This window comes from Monodon monoceros, unplaced genomic scaffold, assembly GCF_005190385.1.
Source record: "Monodon monoceros isolate NGI ecotype Baffin Bay Population unplaced genomic scaffold, NGI_Narwhal_1 Super_Scaffold_6, whole genome shotgun sequence".
Lineage (NCBI taxonomy): Eukaryota > Metazoa > Chordata > Mammalia > Artiodactyla > Monodontidae > Monodon > Monodon monoceros.
The window spans coordinates 73,179,516-73,197,770 of NW_021703783.1; the positions used below are offsets into that span (position 1 = coordinate 73,179,516).

Consider the following 18,255-nt stretch of genomic DNA (forward strand, 5'->3'; position numbering starts at 1 on the left):
CTGACACCTTGTGGTTCCTTCTTGTGTGCTCAGAAACAAAGCATGGGCTTGACAAAACCGGTCAGGTAAACCACAGGGGGCTTGGAGCAGGGGCTGAAGGCGAAACGGAGGTTTGGGAGATAATTTAGAAGGGATGTCCTAACTTATCAGGAAAAACATAATTCCATTTGTCACGAAATAATTTACTGGTCATGAGCACAGGACTTGAAGTCAGACCACCGTTTAAACTTACCAGCTAAATGACTACTTTGGGCCTCAGTTTCCTTGTTTGTATAATGGGAATAGTGATAACTTCTCAGGACTATTTTAAGAATTAAACGAGACAATGCGTGCAAAGTACCTGGCCTTGAACCTGCCACATAATAAACCTTGCTATTATCGTGGGGCCAAGACAAGAACCATGCTCTCGGGCTTCCCTGGTAGTGCACTGGTTAAGAATTCGCCTGCCATGGACAAATAAACACTACCAAACGTAAAATAGATAGCTAGTGGGAAGCAGCAACATAGCACAGGGAGATCAGCTCGGTGCTTTGTGATCACCTAGAGGGGTGGGATTGGGAGTGTGGGAGGGAGACACAAGAGGGAGGAGATATGGGGATATATGTATATGTATAACTGATTCACTTTGTTATAAAGCAGAAACTAACACACCGTTGTAAAGCAATTATACTCCAATAAAGATGTTAAAAAAAATTGGGTTAAAAATCTCAATCTTTGTCTTTTATTTGGAATAAAAAAATGATTAGGAATCCTAAAAAAAAAAAAAAGAATCCGCCTGTCAACACAGGAGACACGGGTTCGAGCCCTGGTCCAAGAAGATCCCACATGCCGCTGAGCAGCTAAGCCCATGCACCACAACTACTGAGCCTGAGCTCTAGAGCCCGCGAGCCACAACTACTGAAGCCCACACGCCTAGAGCCCAGGCTCCACATCAAGAGAAGCCACCACAATGAAAAGACTGAGCACCACAACGAAGAGTACCCCCCGCTCGCCGCAACTAGAGAAAGTCCATGTACAGCAACAAAGACCCAACTCAGCCAAAATAAATAAATAAATTTTAAAAAAGAAAAAGAACCATGCTCTCCTCTCCAAAGTCACAAAGAGGCCCTCCCTTTCCACTTTGCTGCTCTCTGGTTCGAGGCTTAAACATTTCATCTTTTGCTACCCTAGAAACTTGGCTTTGGGGGCACCAAACAGAGCACATTTCCAATCACACCCTAACCCTCTAGCAGTTCTGTGACCTTTTGCCAAGTCATGTAAACTTCCTGAGCCTTAGTTTCCTCACCTGTAAAATAGGGTGACTAATAACCATGTCTCCAGATTACAGAAAAAATTGGAAACAGTATAGACAAAGCATCTGGTTGTCTTGAACACAGTCATTATTCCATGTGGTAGTCATTATTATTGCTGTGATTACATTTATTAATTCCAATTTTCCAATCCTTCAAGAAGCAACAAAACCTTTAAGCTCACCTTAACCATCAAAGATTCATTGGGCACTTGGAAGAGAAAGAGCCAGTTCATCTAGCGTCTAATTATGCAGTTCCAATATAACATTATTTCCCCATGATTTCATAATACACTTATTTTCTCAAGGCTAAAATGCAATTTTCACATTTTGATGTTTCTGAAATTGAAGTATATTTTTTAATCAACATGTATGTTTCTGTTTCTTCTCTCCAGTCCCCAACTCCCTCCAAAAAAAGATGTTATTAAATCAGGGTATACCTGATACTCGATGGCAGTTTAAGACTACGGAATATAGGCGGATTCTACTATTATCTACTGTTATCCTCCCCAGTATCCGAAACTCTAGATTTATAGTGACTCCCTGAACGTTCCTAGCCATAAGAACACGAATTCCCAAAACCAGTCTTAGTATATGGAGCAATCACTGTGAGGACCCATCCAAGGGTCCTACCCACCTGGCTACATAACACTTCCCTTCCCTTGTAACACAGGATGAGATTGGAACTGTATTTCCCATTTGTCCATATCCCAGAAACAAATGACAAGCCCTGAGCACTCTAAATTCAAGTGGGAAAGATTCAGCTTTCTTTCCTGAATATGCAAACATTTAATTGCTCCCAGGATACCTGAGCTAGCAGCATGGATGCTGCGCACTGAAATTGCTCAACCTTGGGTCAGATAGGGAGCTGCATTTTCAAAGCCACTGAAATACAGCTGGGATCACTGCCTTGGGTTTCTAATGAATGGGGACTTGTTGCATAATTGAAAATGAGTCTTAACACACGTCATTCATTATTGTCAGAAGAAAGAAAAAAAGAGAAAAAGTCCTGACGCCAACTTTTTAAAAGTCCCTCTGATCCATTTGCCTGCATAAAAACTAGCCCGTAATCCCCAGCCACTCCAAATCTTGGCAGTGCCTTCTCTGGTCCACCCCTTGGCACTGCAGATAAAATGATCTTTGAGGCTGCTTCTTTGGAAAGGTAACTTCAGTGCGGTGGAATAACTAATAGGGTGGAGGAATAACTAACCATTTTACTCTGACCTAAACAGGCTGTTTCAGCCACAGGGAGCAGCCGGTAGGTCAACCAATACCTTTGCTAATTCTTCCAAAGAAAAACAAAGTGAACATGGACACTGCAGGGCCCTAGAGAATGTGCTGGCAGCCAAGCTAAGCTAACGCCTGTAACTCTGATATCTGAAAAGCTGATAGCTGCTCACTCTTTCCTTTCTCCTCTCAGTGCATTTCTCCTGATGTTCATTCTTATGGTCAATTGCCCAGGACACCTGAGAGGGTGAGGCACCTATTAAGACACAGGTGGAAGTCACCAAATAAATTGCCCTTAGCTTCCATCTCAGGTAAACCTGAGCTGAATGGAAACTCTGACACCAACACACAGATTTTGTGCACAAGTCCCCTTCTCAAGATAAGCCATTAAAAGGCAATTACAGTGAGTGATCACAGTTGAGTTATGCCCAGGTGCCACTTCTGTTCTGTTGCAAAATAAAAGCTGAAGAGGGCTTGGCTTAAACTGAATAAAGATTCTTCTGAGATGCTACTGTGGGGATGCCTTCACATCAACTTCCAGATCTGTGAAACGAGATCTATCTCCATAACTAAAGTCAATCTCCATAGAACGAAAGCTTATAAACAAGCTGGTTAAAAAACGGCCTGCATTCTGGGCTATTCAAAGACAGGAAGACCAAAAAGATCTTAAACCTAAACAAGTGAAGACACTCTGGCTGAGGAGTACTAAACTGGAAAGGAACAGCGCAAGGATCATGTTAGGCTCACGGAGATGAAAATAGTAAATGATTTATCTTCCGGGAACTAACCTCTCTTCCTGAAGAAGAGACTCGCACATCTTTCAGCTCCATTTCACTCCCTAAAAGCATCAAGGAGTAAATCAACTTAAGACATTGTATATGTCACCTATTTCATTTATTCAACAAATACTTCTTGAGGGCCTACTGCAGGCCAAGCATTCTACAACAGCGAAGTAAACCTAATTCCAGTCTTCGTAGACTTTAGAGTCTCTTGGAGCTGACTGCCCCTCCAACTGTGTCAGGCAGCGCTAATGTACACTGGAAGGAACACTGGACTCAGAGTCAAGAACTCTGAGGTCAAGACTTGGCTCTGCCATTGACCTTATATGTGACCACAAGCATCTCCCCAAGCTTTAGGAAGATGAGGGATGTTTGTGAGCTGCCACCTAGTTTACTTTCTGCTTATGTTCCTCAGAGCTCTCAGCATCTCGAAGGCAAGATGGAGGTTCATGGGACCAGGCTGGCCACAGACCTTCCATCTCTCTGCTTCAATTTCAGAAGTTCTGCTTGCTTCTGTTTTACTACATCAGAGTTCAGAGTAAGATCCCATTTGGAGGAAAAATAAAAAAACTTCAATAGCTAAAATAAAGTTTGGAAACTACTGCCCTAAATGAATTTAAAGTCCATTCCTGTCCTATGGTTTGTTTTCCCAAACTTCATTGTTTCTGCCTCTTGCAGAACACATCAGTCTTTCATCTCTGGCAAATAAATTACAAGGGGAAAAGTCTCTGAGAAAAGTTCCTCTCCTGGTGAGATGGACTTCTCTCAGGAATATTATACTACCACAACTTCATATAGCTTCTTCATCTGTCTTCTTATTCCCAGATTTCCTCTTCTCATCCCACATATATAAGGTCATCAATATAAGGTCATCACTGGTATGAATATCTCATTTCCTCTCTACGTTACCGTACTTCACACATTTTTCCTGAATAAACCATTGTTTCCTATTTTAGCCACAATCATAGGCTACTTGTTCTCCCTGGAGAAGACTTTTGGTTTTGCATAGTTGTTTATATTCCACCTTGTTCTCAGAAAGGATCTAAGGTGGTTTACAGGAATGCATAAAATACAAGATTGCATGAAATCATTAAATGATATCAAAGTTATATATGCACATATTTTTAAAAAAATAGTCCAGTGATCATTTTGCCAGCACATATCCTAAAATTGGAACAATACAGAGAAGATTAGCATGGCCCCTGAACAAGGATGACACACAAATTCGTGAAGCGCTCCATATTTTTAGCTACATGTAAAAGAATGCAATTAGAACACTCCCTATCACCATACACAAAAAATACACTCAAAATGGATTAAAGACCTAAATGTAAGGCCAGACACTATAAAACTCTTAGAGAAAACATAGGCAGAACACTCTATGACATAAATCACAGCAAGATCCTTTTTGACCCAACTCCTAGAGAAATGGAAATAAAAACAAAAGTAAACAATTGGGACCTAATGAAACTTAAAAGCTTCTGCACAGCAAAGGAAAACACAAACAAGACAAAAAGACAACCCTCAGAATGGGAGAAAATATTTGCGAATGAAGCAACTGACAAAGGATTCATCTCCAAAATTGACAAGGAGCTCATGCAGCTCAATACCAAAAAATAAAAAAAAACTCAATCCCAAAATGGGCAGAACAGCTAAATAGACATTTCTCCAAAGAAAATATACAGATTGCCAACAAATACATGAAAGGATGCTCAACATCACTAATTATCAGAGAAATGCAAATCAAAACTACAATGAGGTATCACCTCACACCAGTCAGAATGGCCATCATCAAAAAGTCTACAAACAATAAATGCTGGAGAGGGTATGGAGAAAAGGGAACCCTCTTGCACTGTTGGTGGGAATGTAAATTGATACAGCCACTATGGAGAACAGTTCCTTAAAAAACTAAACATAATCCCATAATCCCATAATCCCAGCAATCCCACTACTGGGCATACACCCTGACAAAACCATAATTCAAAAAGAGTCATGTACCACAATGTTCACTACAGCTCTACTTTCAATTGTCAGGACATGGAAACAACCTAAGTGTCCATCGACGGATGGATAAAGAAGATGTGGCACATATATACAATGGAATATTACTCAGCCATAGAAAGAAATGAAAATGAATTATTTGTAGTAAGGTGGATGGACTTAGAGTCTGTCATACAGAGTGAAGTAAGTCAGAAAGAGAAAAACAAATACCGTATGCTAACACATATATATGGAATCCAAAAAAAAAGGTCTGAAGAACCTAGGGGCAGGACAGGAATAAAGATGCAGAGGTAGAGAATGGACTTGAGGACACTGGGAGAGGGAGGGGTAAACTGGGATGAAGTGAGACAGTGGCATGGACATATATACACTACCAAATGTAAAACAGATAACTAGTGGGAAGCAGCCACATAGCACAGGGAGATCAGCTCGGTGCTTTGTAACCACCTAGAAGTGTGGGATTGGGAGGGTGGGAGGGAGATGCAAGAGGGAGGAGATATGGGGATATATGTATACATATAGCTGATTCATTTTGTTATACAGCAGAAACTAACACACCATTGTAAAGCAATTATACTCCAATAAAGATATTAAAAAAATAAAAAACTAAAAATAGAGGACATTGGTTCAATATGGCAGACTACAAGGATGTGCATTCACTCCCTCTTGTGAGAACACCGGAATCACAACTAACTGCTGAACAATCAGAGACAGGAAGACACTGGAAATTACCAAAAAAGATACCCCGCATCCAAAGACAAAGGGGAAGCCACAGTGAGATGGTAGAAGGGGCACAATCACAATGAAATCAATTCCCATAACTGCTGGGTGGGTGACTCACAAACTGGAGAACACTTATACCACAGAGTCCACCCACTGGAGTGAAGGTTCTGAGCCTCACGTCAGGCTTCCCAACCTGAGGGTCTGGCAATAAGAGAAGGAATTCCTAGAGAATCAGACTTTCAAGGCTAGCGGGATTTGATTGCAGGACTTCGACAGGACTGGGGGAAACAGAGACTCCACTCTTGGAGGGCACACACAAAGTAGTGTGCGCATCGGGACCCAGAGGAAGGAGCAGTGACCCCATAGGAGACTGAGCCAGACCTACCTGCTAGTGTTGGAGGGTCTCCTGCAGAGGCAGGGAGTGGCTGTGGCTGACCGTGAGGACAAGGACACTGGCAGCAGAAGTTGTACTCCTTGTCAAGAGCCCTCCCAGAGTCTGCCATTAGCCCCACCAAAGAGCCACGTAGGCCCCAATGTTGCGTCGCCTTAGGCCAAACAACCAACAGGGAGAGAACCCAGCCCCACCCATCAGCAGACAAGCAGATTAAAGTTTTACTGAGCCTGGCCCACCAGAGCAACAACAAGCTCTATGCACCACCAGTCCCTCCCATCAGGAAACTTGTACAGTCTTCTTAGAAAGCCTCATCCATGAGAAGACAAACAGCAAAATCAAGAAGAACTACAATCCTGCAGCCTGTAGACCAAAAACTAGATTCACAGAAAGATAGACAAGATGAAAAGGCAGAGGGCTATGTACCAGATGAAGCAAAAAGATAAAACCGCAGAAAAACAACTAAATGAAGTGGAGATAGGAAACCTTCCAGAAAAAGAATTCAGAATAATGATAGTGAAGATGAGCCAGGACCTCAGAAAAACAATGGAGGCAAAGATCAAGAAGATGTAAGAAATGTTTAACAAAGACCGAGAAGAATTAAAGAACACCTAGAAGACTTAAAGAACAAACAAACAGACATGAACACTGCAATAACTGAAATGAAAAATACACTAGAAGGAATCAGTAGCAGAATAACTGACGCAGAAGAACGGATAAGTGACCTGGAAGACAGAATGGTGGAATTCACTGCCACATAACAGAATAAAGAAAAAAGAATGAAAAGAAATGAAGACAGCCTAAGGGACCTCTGGGACAATATTAAACACAACAACATTTGCATTATAGGGGTCTCAGGCTAGAAGAGAGAGAGAAAGGACCCAAGAAAATATTTGAAGAGATTACAGTCAAAAACTTCCCTAACATGGGAAAGGAAATAGCCACCCAAGTCCAGGCAGTGCAGAGAGTCCCATACAGGATAAACCAAAGGAGAACCACGCCGAGACACAAAGTAATTAAATTGGCAAAAATTAAAGACAGAGAAATTATTGAAAGCCACAAGGGAAAAATGACAACATACAAAGGAACTCTCATAAGATTAACAGCTGATTTGTCAGCATAAACTCTACAGCCAGAAGGGAGCGGCAGGACATATTTAAAGTGATAAAAGGGAAGAACCTAAAACCAAGATTACTCTACCCAGCAAGGATCTCATTCAGATTCAATGGAGAAATCAAAAGCTTTACAGACAAGCAAAAGCTAAGACAGTTCAGCTCCACCAAACCATCTCTACAACAAATGCTAAAGGAACTTCTCTAAGTAGGAAACACAAGAGAAGAAAAGGACCTACAAAAACAAACCCATAACAATTAAGAAAATAGTCACAGGAACATACATATCGATAATTACCTTAAACGTGAATAGATTAAATGCTCCAACCAAAAGACACAGGCTTGCTGAATGGATACAAAAACAAGACCCATCTATATGCTGTCTACAAGAGACCCACTTCAGACCTAGGGACACATACAGACTGAAAGTGAGAGGATGGAAAAAGATATTCCATGCAAATGGAAATCAAAAGAAAGCTGGAGTAGCAATACTCACATCAGTTAAAACAGACTTTAAAATAAAGAATGTTACAAGAGACAAGGAAGGACACTACATAATGATCAAGGGATCAATCAAAGAAGAAGATATAAAAATTATAAATATACATGCACCCAACATAGGAGCTCCTCAATACATAAGGCAACTGCTAAGAGCTATAAAAGAGGAAATCAACAGTAACACAATAAGTGGGGGATATTAACACCTCACTTACACCAATGGACAGATCATGCAAACAGAAAATTAATAAGGAAACACAAGCTTTAAATGACACAATAGACCAGATAGAGTCAATTGATATTTACAGGACATTCCATCCAAAAAACAGCAGATTACACTTTCTTCTCAAATGCACATGGAACTTTCTTAGGATACATCACATCTTTGGTCACAAAGCAAGCCTCAGGAAATTTAAGAAAACTGAAATCATATCAAGCATCTTTTCAAACCACAATGCTATGAGATTAGAAATCAATTATAGGGAAAAAACGTAAAAAACACAAACACATGGAGGCTAAACAATACGTTACTAAATAACCAAGAGATCACTGAAGAAATCAAAGAGGAAATCAAAAAATACCTACAGACAAATGACAATAAAAACACGACAATCCAAAACCTATGGGATGCAGCAAAAGCAGTTCTAAGAGGGAAGTTTATAGCTATACAAGCCTACCTCAAGAAACAAGAAAAATCTCAAATAAGGAACCTAACCTTACACCTAAAGGAGCTAGAGAAAGAAGAACAAACAAAACCCAAAGTTAGCAGAAGGAAAGAAATCATAAAGATCAGAGCAGAAATAAATGAAATAGAAACAAAGAAAACAATAGCGAAGATCAATAAAACTAAAAGCTGGTTCTTTGAGAAGATAAACAAAATTGATAAACCATTAGCCAGACTCATCAGGAAAAAGAGGGAGAGGACTCAAATCAATAAAATTAGAAATGAAAAAGGTGAAGTTACAACAGACACCACAGAAATACAAAGCATCCTAAGAGACTAATACAGGCAACTCTATGCCAATAAAATGGACAACCTGGAAGAAATGAACAAATCCTTAGAAAGGTATAATCTTCCAAGACTGAAGCAGAAAGAAGAGAGAATATGAACAGACCAATCACAAGTAATGAAATTGAACGTGTGATCAAAATCTTCCAACAGGGGCTTCCCTGGTGGCGCAGTGGTTGAGAGTCCGCCTGCCGATGCAGGGGACACAGGTTCGTGCCACAGTCTGGGAAGATCTCACATGTCGTGGAGTGGCTAGGCCTGTGAGCCATGGCCGCTGAGCCTGAGCATCCGGAGCCTGTGCTCCACAACAGGAGAGGCCACAACAGTGAGAGGCCCGCGTGCCACAAAAGAAAAAAAACAAAAATCTTCCAACAAACAAAAGTCCAGGACCAGATGGCTTCACAGGTGAATTCTATTAAACATACAGAGAACAGCTAACACCATTCCTTCTCAAACTCTTCCAAAATATAGCAGAGGAAGGAACACTCCCAAACTCATTCTATGAGGCCAGCATCACTCTGATACCAAAACCAAAGATACTACAAAAAAAGAAAATTACAGACCAGTATCACTGATGATCATAGATGCAAAAATCCTCAACAAAATAGTAGCAAACAGAATCCAACAACACATTAAAAGGATCATACACCACGATCAAGTGGGATTTACCCCAGAGATGCAAGGATTCTTCAATATATGCAAATCAATGTGATACACCATATTAATAAACTGAAGAAGAAAAACCATAAGATAGTCTCAATAGAAGCAGAAAAAGCTTTTGACAAAATTCAACACCCATTTATGATAAAAACTCTCCAGAAAGTGGGCCTAGAGGGAACCTTCCTCAACATAATAAAGGCCATATACGACAAACCCACAGCAAACATCATTCTCAGTGGTGAAAACTGAAAGCATTTCCTCTAAGACTAGGAACAAGACAAGGATGTCCGCTCTCACCACTATTATGCAACATAGTTTTGGAAGTCCTAGCCACAGCAATCAGAGAAGAAAAAGAAATAAAAGGAATACAAATTGGAAAAGAGGAAGTAAAAGTGTCACTGTTTGCAGATCACATGATACTATATATAGAGACTCCTAAAGATGTCACCAGAAAACTACTAGAGCTAATCAAGAAATATGGTAAAGTTGCAGGATACGTAACTAATGCACAGATATCTCTTGCATTCTTATATGCTAACGATGAAAAATCTGAAAGAGAAATTAGGGAAATACTCCCATTTACCATTGCAACAAAAAGAATAAAATACTAGGAATAAAACTACCTAGGAACACAAAAGGCTTGTATGCAGAAAATTAAAAGACACTGATGGAAGAAATTAAAGATGATACCAACAGATGGAGAGATATAGCATGTTCTTGGATTGGAAGAATCAATATTATGAAAATGACTATACTACCCAAAGCAATCTACAGATTCAGTGCAATCTCTATCAAATTACCAATGCCATTTTTTAAGGAACTAGAACAAAAACCCTTAAAAATTTTTTTTTTTTTTTTTGCGGTACGCCGGCCTCTCACTGTTGTGGCCTCTCCTGTTGCGGAGCATAGGCTCCGGACACGCAGGTTCAGAGGCTATGGCTCACGGGCCCAGCCGCTCCACAGCATGTAGTATCCTCCCAGACCAGGGCTTGAACCCGTGTCCCCTGCATCAGCAGGCGGACTCTCAACCACTGTGCCACCAGGGAAGCCCAAAACCCTTAAAATTTGTACGGAGAAACAAAAGACCCCAAAAGCCAAAGTGGTTTTGAGGGAAAAAAACAGAGCAGGAGGAATCAGACTCCCTGACTTCAGACTATACTACAAAGCTACAGTAATCAAGACAATATGGTACAGGCACAAAAACAGAAATATATATCAGTGGAACAGGATACAAAGCCCACAGGTAAACCAACACACATATGGTCACCTTATTTTTGATAAAGGAGGCAAGTATATACAATGGAGAAAAGACAGCCTCTTCAATAAGTGGTGCTGGGAAAACTGGAGAGCTACATGTAAAAGAATGAAATTAAAACACTCCCTAACACCATACACAAAAATAAACTCAAAATGGATTAGAGACATAAATGTAAGACCAGACACTATAAAACTCTTAGAGGAAAACATAGGAAGAACACTCTTTGACATAAATCACAGCAAGATCTTTTTTGATCCACCTCCTATAATGGAAATAAAAACAAAAATAAACAAATGGGACCTAATGAAACATCAAAGCTTTTGCAAAGCAAAGGAAACTGCAAACAAGAGGAAAAGACAACCCTCAGAATGGGAGAAAATATCTGCAAATGAATCAACGAACAAAGGATTAATCTCCAAAATATATAAACAGCTCATGCAGCTCAATATTAAAAAAACAAACAACCCAATCAAAAAATGGGCAGAAGACCTAAATAGACGTTTCTCCAAAGAAGACATACAGATGGTCAAGAAGCACATGAAAAGCTGCTCAACATCACTAATTATTAGAGAAATGCAAATCAAAACCACAATGAGGAATCACCTCACACCAATTAGAATGGGCATCATCAGAAAACCTACAAACAACAAATGCTGGAGAGGGTGTGGAGAAAAGGAAACCCTCTTGCACTGTTGGTGGGAATGTAAATTGATACAGCCACTATGGAGAACAATAGGGAGGTTCTTTAAAAACCTAAAAATGGAATTACCATATGACCCAGCAATCCCACTACTGGGCATATACCCAGAGACAACCATAATTCAAAAAGACACATGCACCCCAATGTTCACTGCAGCAGTATTTACAATAGCCAGGTCATGGAAGCAACCTAAATGCCCATCGACAGACAAATGGATAAAGATGATGTGATACGTATATACAATAGAATATTACTCAGCCATAAAAAGGAACGAAATTGGGTCATTTGTAGTGACATGGATGGATCTAGAGACTGTCATACAGAGTGAAGTAAGTCAGAAAGAGAAAAACAAATATTGTATATTAACGCCTATATGTGGAACCTAGAAAAATGGTACAGATGAACCAGTTTGCAGGGCAGAAATTGAGACACAGATGCAGAGAACAAACGTATGGACACCAAGTGGGGAAAGTGGCCGGGGGTTGGTGGTGGTGGGATGAACTGGGAGATTGGGTTGACATATATACACTAATATGTATAAAATGGATAACTAATAAGAGTCTGCTGTATTGAAAAAATAAAATTCTTAAATTAAAAAAAAAATTTTTTTAAGAAAAAAATAATCCAGTCAGAATTTTTTTTTAAGATTAGCCCCACTTTCCAGAGCCAACAACTGCTTTAACTCATTTAGCCATTTTCTTTTTAATCCTGATTGCTGCTTTTCATATTTCTTAACAATATGCCGATATTGATTTTTTTTCCAGTTTTATTGAGAAATAATTGACATAGAGCACTGTATAAATTTAAGGTGTGCAGCATGATGGTTTGACTTACATATATTGTGAAATGATTATCACAATAGGCTTGGTTAACATCCATCATCACATATAAATACAATAAAAAGAAAGCTATTTCTTGATCTTTCCATTTTTATACCTCATCTATTGATTTCTCCTATTATCGATGAGGAGTTAACACTCACCATCCCCATCCTTCCACTATTTTAGGTAAATCAATATACATTTTCTACTATGATGACTATGTAAATGTTTTCCCTGGAAAGGCCAAGCCGTTTGCTAAGCATGAAGCTTAAATGGGAACCTAAAGTGGAAAAACAAAGACTAAGAAATAAAAAGGAGCTAACAATAAGATCAAAATGCACTCTGTAAGAAAACATATAGGTGTTTCTCTCGTGCCATGAATAAACCACCACTTAGATCACTCTCAAACTATAATGTGCATAAAAATCCCGAGAGCTTGTTAAAATGCAGATTCTGATTCTGAAGTCCGGATGGGATCTTTGCATTTCTGACAAGCTCCCAGGGGATGCCAATACTGCTGGCACATGAATTTTCAACTGATGACTCAACTTTTAACTGATGACTTCCAACTCTTTCTCCAGAGAACCCTGACTCTTCTCAACAATCTTCTCAAAATCTCAACAATCTCCTCAACAATAGGATGAGATCGTTACCCTTTCTTACCCTAAAGTGTGAGGCAATGTGGCATTAACCATAACTACTTGCACAGTGGGGAGGAACAGGTGTCCTGTCTCTGTTTCACAGATGAGAAACTGTGGCAGGTAAGAGAGTCACACAGGGTTGAATGGCAGAATCCTCTAATGTAGAAAGTGTTGCTTTAATCTCTTGTTTCTTCCTTAAGACTCAGGGGATGTTTAAGCACATCTAGCTTTAGTCTGATGACAGTCTGAGTTGATAGGATAAGCAAAGAACCAAGCACAACTCCTGATCCTTTCTCTTATCTCTGCTTCTTTTCATTTCTCAAAGGTGCCCTTTCTTTACCCACATCAAACTGGGCTACCAGCAATCTAGAGACACAGGTTGATGGAAAAGATGCCAAGGGAAGCCCTCCTCTGCTGTACTATGGCTGTCCTCCACTGCAGAAGAAACTTCCTTTGAATATTCCTAGGAAGTAGCACCTTTTTTTTTTTTTTTATGTGGTTAATGGCCAGTGGTATGCTGTAAATGTTTAACAATTGGCTGTCCAACACACCACTGTAAAGCAATTATACCCCAATAAAGATGTTTAAAAAAACAACAAAAACAATTGGCTGTGCAATCCCCAAGGTGTATACTCCCACCCTGGCCAATTTCAAGCTAACAATGTGACTTTATTGAACATGCAATTAGAAAGAGATAAATACAATTGGCTCTCACCAGCTAGTACAAACTGGCTCCGGGACATCACAAGTGAAGTCTGTAAGTTTAATGCCAGACAATTAAAGCTGTATATTCAGTAAAGATTTATAGCTGTTTTATCAACCTTCTCATCACCTCCCTTTACTACCAAATTAAGCTGACCTGGCAAGGTCTTTAACAGTTGATAATTTTTCTTTATTACAAATTATTTGGCAGAAATGTTCCCACCACATAAATTAGGCCCTTGGTCTACAGATAGTTTCTATAAATAGCTTTCTTTGTCTCCTATTGAATTACTGCCTTGGACCAGAGAATCAGAACTCCCTTCCTGATGGTTCCCATGCATTTGGTAACCCTCTAGGAAGAGGAAAAAAATAATCTGCTACACATATGCTGAAATTAAAATTATTCAAAACCTTTTATTATGCTCTAGTTATGTATCTTAAGGAATTTTTTCAGACATTGTAAAGGTGTGTTTGAAATAAATGCATCCATTAATTGAACTTGCTATGTGAAGGAAATGAGATAAAATTTTTATACAGGAACAAAAATATCTTATGGCTCCTAATCCAGTGTTCCTCAAAACTTAGTAAGTGATCGATTTCTACTAGCTCAAGAAGTTAGTTTGCACTTAAAATATAAACTTAGGTACACCTGAAACTAACACAACATTGTTAAATAAATAATAAAAATATATTTTTTATTCAATAATATATATATACATACATATATATATATAAACTTTAGGAAATAAGTATTCTTTGACAGCTTTTAAGGGTTATAGAAGTTCAAATATATTTGCCTGGGAAGAAATAGAAGGTGTCTATAAGTGGGTTCTTCTTATGTAGCCATGTCCTTTGTAATGTGACTTTGCAACTTCTCACATTAAAAGGTAAGGTTTACTTCTCTACACCTTGAATGTGAGCTGCCCTTCTGACCTCTTTGGCCAATTAGAATGTGACAACGCAGTATGTTCAGTGCAAGCTGAGGCTCCAAGCAGCTGTGGAGTTCCCACGTACTGTGTAGGGAAACCTGGCACCACGTGAATAAACCTAGGTCAGCCTCCGGGGGATGAGAGACCACACAGGGCAAAGATGAACCATTCAGTGAGCCCCCTACCTCCACCCAGCCAGACTTCCTCTGACTCACACAGAATCACACCTGAGCCCAGCTCAAATTGTCAAACCACAGAACCCTGTGCTAAATAAAAGACTGTTTATTTAAGCCACCAAGTTTTGCAGCGGTCCAGCAGCTAAAGGTAACTGTCACAGTCACCTACAGATTAAACTCAAAAGATGCACCAACCTTATGCAATATGTGGATCTTTGCTTTTTTTGGATGCTGATTGAAATGAAACCAATTGTAAAAGGATTCCTAAGATAACTGGAGAAATTTTAAATGAAATTAGATGTCACTGAGGAATCACTGCCAATTTTGTGAGATATAAAGGCACTGTGCTTAGGTTTGGGACACATATATATATTTATATATTTTAACATATATTCATACATATATAAATGTATATATAATACACATACATATACAGACATACATGTACACATGCAGCCAGAAACATTTAGGCATGATATAATATTATGCTTGGAATTTGCTTTAACATACTACAGCAATGGAAAAAAAAGGGGAAGACAGGGAATAGAAAATGGGCAAAATATTATGATGATAATATTTGAAGGCTGATAATGGCTACATGGCAGTTTGTCATGCTATTCTCTCTACTTTTGTGTATGTTTGAAAATTTCCAAAATAATTTTTTAAAATATTTCACACAGGAAGAAGTTCTTAAGATTATTTCTGGGATTTTTTTTCCAAGTACATGAAAAGAAAGCAATCACAAAACAGAAAGACTGTACAATCACTGGCCTGATTGCCTGCTCAAATAACCAATAAATTCCACCATGCCACTGTGGAAGCAGAGGGAATCAAGTAATGGAGGTGGAGATTAGATTAGCTAAATCATCATGGTAAAGTCAAACCCAAGAAATTAAATCAGTTTACAAATGTAAACCCCAAATGCACTTAATGAAAATTACAAAGTGAACAGATCAAGGACAAGGAACTTGGGGATTCTGATTTTAAGTCCAGTATTTTTCCACTGCCACACTGCCACTCCTTTGTTTTAATTGCATTCAAGTGGCCAAATGTTAGCAGGGCCCTTCTGGTTGCAGGTGACAGAAACGTAGCCTAAATTAGCTTAAGCAATGAAAGGTTAATTTCTACATGGATTAGTTAAGGTATTCATCACTAGTTGCTTAAAAAGTTAAACCCCCAAATCTCAGTGTCTTAACATAATGAACATCTATTTTTTGCTCATGCCACTGTTCCATGGTGGTATCCTAGTCAGATGGCCACAGGATCCACCCTTCTCCAAGACTTCAGCCTCCTACCCCATGGATAAGAAAAGGAAATGAAAGATTCCTTGTGGGATGTGTTAATGGTTTAAGCCTGGAAATAGGTTGTGTGTGTCAGCACATTTGGTGAGAATTCAAGCCCATATCCAAGTACAAGGGAAGCTGGGAACTGTAGTCTAGCTGTGTGCACCAGAGGAGGAGGAAATGAGTATTGATAAACACATTGCAATTTCTGCACAATTAGACTTTATGCCAGGGAAGGCAGAAGTGGCATATCAGGCACCACTGGGTCCAAGGTTCCACCCTGATGCGAGATCTCTTCCACACGCTCTCACTTGTCTCCACCATATTCCATCTCAGCACTGCCTTATTCTGTCTGCTGGCTCTCTTCTGTCTACTGCAGGATGTTCAGGCACCATACTGTTTGGAAATGCAGTTAGTGTATATGATGTAGATACTGACTTTTCCTATATATCCCAATATTCAGTTTCAACCATTCACTGAAACATCATGGTTGCAAAAATTGCAAAGGGGGTATGTATGCTAAATACTGACATTTAGCAAAAGCTGGAATAACATAGTCCCTCTGTCTTACCACTCAGTTTTGTGGGCAGGAAGGACATACAAAGAAACAGAAAACAACAGGACAAGGTAGAGTGTGCTATGCTTAAATTATGAGCAAAATGCTTCAGGAATCCAGAGGAAAGTGGATATATGGCCCCAGAGTTGGAAGAACTTGGCAGAGAAGCGATTTCACTTTCCTCTGCTGAAGGAGGGATTTCAGGAAGAGGAATCACTACATTTGAAAGTACAGGTCTGAGAGAGTGCATGCAATTCAAGGAGAAAATCAATATGGTCGGAACATAAAGATCATGGGGTGAGTGGGCACTAATAAGACATAAGGAAGTCTAGATACACAAGGTCTTAACTGCCAAGCCTAAGATTTTGCATTTGCTTTCACAGATATTCTCTCCTTGACCAAATTCTAGCCAGCTCCTCTAAGGCCTCTTCTTGACTAGGCCTCAACTCTGGCCTACAAAAGACTTGAACAAACACTAACTAATTTCTAACAACTCAAGGCTGCATCCCTAGGATGACCCTAGTTCCCCTTAAAACGTCTGCCTGAGGAAATTCAAGGCTGCCAGAAGAATTTACTGTTTGTTCTAACCAGCAGGTGAAGATAAGGCCCCTGTCTCCAAGCCTCTGTGGGAAGGTAGGGGCCTAACTTTAATAAGTGCCAGTTAGTAAACCCAGATGGGTTTCACATGGACCAATTCCCACCTCTCACTTCTTATAACTTTTCACTTCCCTGTCTACTGAGCCCCTGCTCACCACCTCCCTATTCCCTCATTCTTCCTTTAAAATGTTCGGTCTCCTCTCTACAAATTAAAATTGAGTTCAGTCCATGCTGGACTCTTTTCCTTATGGCAATAGTACATTACTGATTAAAATCTGCCCTTTCCAATTTAACTGGTATCCAGCTTCGTTTCACTTTGACAGTTTCCATATAGGTAATGGAGACTTTTGAATCAGAAAATAATCAAATGTGAGGTTGTTTGCCTGTTTTGGTTTGTGTCATTGGTGTTCTCACTGTTTTATGCCTATAGGGGTAAATCATCTGATGGGGTGTAGCAGATGATTTGGAGCAAGGTGATACCAGACACCAGAAGTCCAGAGAGGAAGCTGATGGGAAGAGAGCAGGCAGGAGACTGTGAGGCTTGAGCTGAGCCCTTGGCGGTGAAGAAAGAAGGGGAATCTTCCCCTTGAATTAGAATTTGCAAGATTTGGCTACTGACTGGATGAAGGTAGTGAGAGACACAGAGGAGCAGGAAGACATCTGAAGTTTCCAGATGAGAATGTGGATGGATGACGACATTGATTTGTTGCTTCAAAAAGAAATATAATTCATTTGAACCATATTTTCACAGGTTTAAGGTACAGGAAGAAAATTCCCAGAGGGAAGCTCTCTGGTATCAGAGATTTTCAAAGCAATTATAGAACACAAGGCTTGAATTAAAATAGCAGAAGTGACACCATATAAAGTTTGATTGATAAATAGTACATGTGGTGTTTCCAAGTGA

At 39.6% G+C, this 18,255-nt stretch overlaps 1 non-coding gene across 1 annotated transcript; it reads left to right on the forward strand.

Annotated features, from left to right (window-relative positions):
• Window positions 1-4,434: 4,434 nt before the first annotated feature.
• On the forward strand, window positions 4,435-4,541 carry LOC114886299. The gene has a single exon (XR_003791305.1). It is a non-coding gene; the product is annotated as a U6 spliceosomal RNA (small nuclear RNA).
• The last annotated feature ends 13,714 nt before the right edge of the window (window positions 4,542-18,255 follow it).